Below are 7,299 nucleotides of genomic sequence, written 5' to 3'. Positions count from 1 at the left end.
CAACATAGACTCTTACCTACCTGAGTAACTTCCAATGACCATGATGCACTTAAATATCAACAGATCATCCAAAGTTGATAATCCAACTCTAGAAGTACCCAACCAACCTGTATTTATTATTAATATATTTCATATGAATGTTTTGTATTAGAGGAGAGGACAGAAAAAGGCAGTCTCCTTAAAGCCCCAATTTGAGGAAGTGATCCCTACAGCCGACAAAATTAAAAGTTACCTAATCATGCTATAGTAACGTGAAATTTTCAGTAGATGATTATTCATATTTAGTGGGTCCAAGTCCAATTTGCAAAGAGGTAAAAGCAGAGATGTAGTTCTACATGGGAGTTTAAAGATAGTGAAGGAATTTGCTACTACTGGGAGAATTATGCAAGTATAATTTTCGTTTTGATGGATTCAATGGAACACCTTTAGTTAATGTAAATTGTTAAGAGTCCTAGTTTTATAGAATATGTTTCTTTATTTTTCTTAAATCTGTGTATTCTGCTTTAAAAGAAAATGAAGATATGAATTATTAACCTCAGAGTGTGTTTAGTAGTTTGCACACCCCCCCACCCTCTTCTCATTTTTCTCTGATTTTCTTCTCCTCTTTCCCCAAACCAGCCTGAGAAGCCACTAATCCTGGAAACCTGAGAAGTCGTCATATGAGAGGAGGAAAACTAGGGGATCTTTTGTGGTAAACATCTGTGAACCAAGACATCAACAATTGGAAGAAATATGCAATAAATATGAAGCTGAATACACCTAAAAAGAACTTCAAGATTAGTAGTTTCAAACTCTTGAACAGTTCTAGAACACATCTGAATCTAAATTTTCTAAATGCAAATACAACAAGATAACTTAAGATACCCACCTGAAGAGGAACCCTAAACCATAAACCCTATAATGACCAAGATTCACTTAAATATCAATGTATCACCCAAAACTACATAATCCCCTGTCAAGTCTCAAACTACCTATCAAACTTTGTCAAACAAAGATGAATTCCATCTCCTTGAAAAAGCCCTCAGTCAATATGTAAAATAATAAGCCACAAAAAGATGGAAAAATGAGCCCCAGATCTATTGTGGCATTCTAATTGAACATAATGCATCTCACCGCATCACTGAATAAAACAAAACCATTTCCAACATCCGAGATGCACCCAAATATCATCAATAGTACCTACAACTTCCGTAATCCAACTTCAAAACCATCCATTTAAATTTGTCACTCGTAGGAAACTACATCTCCTAAAAATAGCCTCTCATCCAACCTACTACATTTGAAGGTTCATGGCTAGAATGCACTCCAACATAAAAGCTATGCCCCCACTATAGACCAGACCATCGTCCAAGTATACAACAGAACAATTACATCTTGCACAAAAATTAAAAGAATTTGTAAAGAGAATAAAAACTAACAACAACAAAAGAAAAATATATCACTAGCATCCTTCAGAAATTCTATTACCAGACAAGGAACTAAAAGTTTATCCTCTTCATTCTTCTTTAACAAACTTGCAAATGTGTTGCAAATGGTATTGGGGTTGCTTTGAAGTGCATGAATCTTTCAGTGGGTCATCAACCAGGCTTCACTTATATCTCTAACATGTTGAGAGCTTTTGAGTCCTCACTGATTTCTTCTCCTAAGAGACATTCTTAAAAATTACCATTGATTACCCCAAAATCAGTAAGTGCTCGGAAACTTTACTCTTATAGTCATCACCAGTTACTAGAGCTATGCCGATACCAACCCCCTACTGGCAAAGGGGTGGTAGTATAGGGGTTCACACAAGGCAGAAACACACATGTAATGTAACTCAAGTACAAACAAGGTCCAACACAAGCAACCATTGTCGGCATTTTACCCTTCATACCCAAACGATCATGCATCTGCCCATACTTAGCACCACATCATTAATGTCGTGCTACGAGCAGATCTATAGTTCCATATCACAGAACCATTAACATGATCAAATAATAATATGCATGCTGTTCACACAGGTGTTGTAATCCAAATATCACATCATATGGATTTTCAACCTAACCCGCCCCACCAAAAAAAAGAAGAAGAAGAAGAAGAAGAAGGAAAGGAGCAACAAGACATTCTATTATACTTTTATACCCCTCACTTGAGGGCGAAGCTCAGTATGACAGTGAGGTTGCTCCATTTGACCAAGTGGTTCCCGTTTGCTCTGATGAGCAGTCTCTTAGCAAAGTGGGGCAACACTACATATATATGTTATAACCCTCTCTTAGCACCACAATGGTGGGAGCCTTGTGTACTTGGTACACTTGTGTCATTAGGCACTCCATGACTTAAATTGCATGTTTTCTCTGCTTTGATTTTTGTAGGTCATTGAACTTCCAATCAAACATTCTGAATTGTTCGAGAGTCTTGGAATTGCTCAACCTAAGGTAACTTAGCCATGCCAATTTTTGTATCCAGGGAATTTTGTTTGACTTGATATATTTTCTAATTAGATTCATCATGGATTTTATAGGGAGTTCTGCTCTATGGCCCTTACTGGGAAAACCCTGCTTGCAAGGGCTGTAGCTCATCACACCGATTGTACCTTCATCAGGGTTTTTGGTTCTGAGTTGGTTCAGAATTATATTGGTGAGGGGTCGAGGATGGTCAGAGAGATTTTTGTTATGGCCAGGTTTGCTTGGTTCCCCTCCTTGAACAACTTAATTTTATCTGAGTCTAATGCAAAAATTATATAACCAGCAGCCTTTAACATTGGACTTTATAGAAGTCTTCCTGATTTAACTATCTTTTAGGTCGATTGGTGACTTTTGTCGAAAATATTTTAATGATTCAACACTTCCATTAAATGCAGCTATAACTCTTCACCAAGAGAAGCTCTCTTTTGGCAAGTTAATCTGTCTCTGAGCTAATTCCACAGTTTCGGGTCTGCCTAAAAGGACAGATTGTTGAAACATCAAAATGAGATTCCCCAGTCTCAATTTCCAGCTATCTAAAACTGGCCTTGAAACCGAGATTTAGAACTGTAATTCTTTGTTTAGAGTTGCCAATGCTGATATTAATTTATGCGTAAGCTCAATATAATTATTTTAGTTTATTTCTCATTTAATGTTTCCTCTGTGTTCTGCTCTCACAGGGAACATGCTCCATCGATCATTTTATCGATGAAATCGACAGCATTGGATCTACTCGAATGGAATCTGGGACTGGGAATGGTGATAGTGAGGTTCAACAAACAATGCTGGAACTTCTCAATCAGCTTGATGGGTTTGAGACTTCGAACAAGATTAAAGTACTTACTGTTTCTTAACATTTGACTTTTGAAAATTGCTGAGTATATCAACACCATGTTGTTAAGGATCAAAGTTCATGTGATCACCCTTTCATAACTTATCATTTCTCTCCTGCAGGTTTTAATGGCCACAAATCGGATTGATATTCTGGACCAAGCACTCTATAGGCCAGGAAGGATTGATAGGAAGACTGAATTCCCAAATCCCAATGAGGATGTATGTTCCATGCCTCAATGATCCTCATTAAATCCTAATAATTCGTCCTTATTTTTCTTTTAAATTAAAAATCATAGATACTTGTTCCTAGCACTAGGTTCCAAAACAAGTCTTTGATTGAAACTGACAGCCCAGCACTGGTCCTATAGATAAGTATAATTTAGAGCACCATTACTTAACCTTCCATAAATCTAGATGCTGGTATCCACAGATTTCAACATGTTATTATTACATTGCTTTGCTTAAAAGAAGTTGTGAAAATAAAACATGAAATGTTTTAGTTTAGTGGGTCATGAAATGCTTCTATTTACAATCTAATTTGTACATCATGATTTTCTATAGAAATTTGAGTTCTTTTGCCGAGTTTGTGGCTGACATTTTATTTGATAATTTCCAGTCCAAAGCCATGAAGAAGGAGACAGAGAAGAACATGTCTTTGAGAAAACTATGGAAGTAGTTCCTTTTTCCAACCCACTCTGGTTGGGAGAGGATTAATCAATGTTTTCAGAAGAAGGGTTATAAGATGTGTTGTGCACTAATCATGCTTCACTTTATCATGATGAACAGGAGATGGCAATGATATTTGGTTTCGACATTGCTTACAAAGTTCTATTGCATATGAAAGTTAAGTCTGAATGTGCTTTAGCTTTTCTGCATTAGCTTTTATTCATACTTGTGGTCTGTTATGTTCTAATTTCACATGGGGAAGGGGTTTGCTGCTAGGCTTTGTGGCTCTGTGTGAGTGTGAGTGGAAGTGCATGCGCGCATCCAAGAGAAGGGATGGTTTGTTTTCCCTTGATAACTTGGGTATGGGCATGGGGATCATTAAATGCGCTGAACAAATTCTGGCTTTTTAAGGTAAATCATGGATCGGAGAAAGACAACATTGAAGATGTGAAATGCATTGTGCTGATTTTGTTTTTATAGTTACAGATACCCTCAAAGCTCATGTTTTGATAGTTCTAAGATATTACTTCTTTACCCCAAAAAAAAAGAGCATTGGCGTGGTCGTGCTTCTTTATCTTCCCACCCTAAAAGGAATGCAAATCAATAAATCAATTTCGAAACTGTTCTCTACCCCATGGATCCTCATCCAATATGCTAATATGCACACATGGTCTTGGGTATTCGAAAATACACCACACGTGCATGTGCACGTGCGTCATTACTAGCATATACATACACAACTAATTATTGTCATGACACTTTTAACATAATTACCAAAAACAATATCTAGAAACAAAAAAGTAAGAAAGAATAATAGTAAACTATTACTTGGTATTGGGAAAAAAAAATTGAAACTTTGAAGCATATGCCATAATTTAATCTATTTTAAAAATCATATCTAATGACTTTTCTAGTGACCCATTGAAGACTCTAATACCACAAAAATGAATTTTCTAAACACATTACTAATAAAACCTCAAATCGCCAAAAAATATAAAATATAAAAAGGATTCATGCAAATGTCATAATATTTCATTTTTTTAACTTGTTTAGATATTGATAAGACTCTGAAAGAAAGCTTATTGTACCAATAAAATTAAATGACCTAATGTCTTTTCATTTGTTTGACTCTGTGATTTAATAAATTACAATACATTTACGTTGTAAGATGGATAAGACAAACTCCATTATTTACAAAAAACAGCTGTGATGAGGTCGATCATCCTTTTTACCTTGGAATAGAAAGCATAATGGCATATAGTCTGTCGTTTTTCTTATCAAAACACAATTATTTTAAGTGGAGTCATGCTGAAAATGTGTTAGAAAATATATTAAAGACAAGGAAGAAAATTAGAACAGGATGAATCAAACTTAGAACAGGATTAATCAAACTCATCAATTGAATTGTATGCATTATATATTTATGGTATAAATAGTATCTTCTTTGATATGAAAATATCAAATTCTACAAGGAAATATAATATATGATTCTTGCATATAATAAGATGTTTTTAGTATAGAAAGATATTGTGATCTTCAGCAATATGATAATGTAGATCACCAAGGTTGCATGGTTAGGCGCTGAGAACCTCATTTGGAAGTTATATCTTTTGATATTATCTCTTCAGAAGTGATGAATATTCACAATCAATAATATGCATAACTTCCTAAGATTTACTAGATATAAATCTCTTCATTTCACCATGATTCCAATAATACTTATTTGTAGATGAAAATTAATTTCCTTTTCTTTTATGTAGAATCTTGTTCATTGATTAATAAACATTCGTAAATAAGGAAAATTTCTATCACTCCCTTATACTTAGTTGTATTTACTAAAATTCCCCTACTCAACTTCCACATCTGATTCCTCAAAAAATTCAAACTCTCACCTCTCCTTTTCCCCAAGGTGCTAAATATCGCCAAATATCGCCGCTTCGCTACCTAGCCAACCGGCCGATATGGCGAAATTTCGTGAAATTTCAGCGAGATTTCTTCCAAAAACCGCTTGATTAATTCAACCCCCATTGGGGGTAGAGGGCGCCAAGGGGGCACACAAGAATTTGAAAAAAAAAAAAAAAAAAAAAAAAAAAAAAAAAAAAAAAAAAAAAAAAAAAAAAAAAAAAAAAAAAAAAAAAAAAAAAAAAAAAAAAAAAAAAAATCGGGTGTATTTTTAGACATTTTGAGCCCAAATTTGGGGACAACACTAATATGGTAATAAAATAAAAAAAAAAAAAAAAAAAAAAAAAAAAAAAAAAAAAAAAAAAAAAAAAAAAAAAAAAAAAAAAAAAAAAAAAAAAAAAAAAATAAAAAAATAAAAATAAAAAAAAAAAAAAAAAAAAAAAAAAAAAAAAAAAAAAAAAAAAAAAAATTTATATATATTATATATATATACTAGTAGAAAACATACGTAGTGATATATGGGGAAAAAATTGAAAGAAAAAAATTGAAGTAACTATAAATTTGAAAAGAAAAAAAAATGAAAAAAAAGATTTGAAAAAAAAGGTAGAGTACATGGTTTTATAATAGTAGTATAAAACGCATTCCACGAAACAAGGTAATCATAACTTTCAGCTGCATTTGGGCACGTAGTTATGCGGTTATACATAAGGCTAATCCCAAATACTGGGCACATGATTTATAAAATATCTAGAGCTTGATATAAAATCATAGAGTATATCCCCATGCCCAATATAGTGGTAATGAAGATGTCAGCTTCTGAAAGCACATCTTCAAGGGTCAGGACATTGAAGCCTTCCATCAAAGCTTGAAGGGCACAGATGGGGTCAATCTCAGTCACAATGACACGTACACCAGCCTGCTTGAGAGCGGAAGCACATCCCTTGCCAACATCTCCATACCCTGCCACAACTGCGATCTTTCTAGCAATCATAACATCAGTAGCTCTCATCAATGTAAGTAAATATATCCAACTGTGTTGCCCCTCCATTAATGGTATCACATTCTCCTACTGGAACTGGAAATTTTCATAACTGGCCATATTATAATCAACTTGAATGTTACAAACATAATAGTTTGCAAATTTGAATGTTACAAATGTTATAGTTTGTAAACTTAAGGAGTGCATATATGATTTTGCTTGAAATTTTTAAAATTAAAAACAAGAGTGGATTGATGTTCTTACCTGTCTCACTACCAGCTGCAATTTTTTTGTTCTCAACAAAAATGATTTTCCCATCAATTTCTCCAAATATCCCTTCTCCTTTTCAAATTCTGTGACATTTTTTGGTTTTGGTTGAATGGAATTAGACCTTGCATAGTCAACAAGAGCAGCTGCCATTGGGTGACTTGATTTACTCTCAACGCTTGAAATCCTTCAAAGTTCAAAACATCCAAT

General features: G+C 34.1%; 1 pseudogene; it reads left to right on the top strand.

Annotated features, from left to right (window-relative positions):
- Positions 1-4,154, top strand: part of LOC149002470 (26S proteasome regulatory subunit 8 homolog B-like) — a 40,089-nt pseudogene extending 35,935 nt beyond the window's left edge.
- Positions 4,155-7,299: the final 3,145 nt, after the last annotated feature.

The sequence above is a fragment of the Hakea prostrata genome, chromosome 10, assembly GCF_041222555.1.
Source record: "Hakea prostrata isolate BN-2017 chromosome 10, UWA_Hpros_2, whole genome shotgun sequence".
NCBI lineage: Eukaryota > Viridiplantae > Streptophyta > Magnoliopsida > Proteales > Proteaceae > Hakea > Hakea prostrata.
The sequence above is the reverse complement of the archived record's forward strand: the minus strand, read 5'-3'. Positions and strand labels throughout refer to the sequence as shown.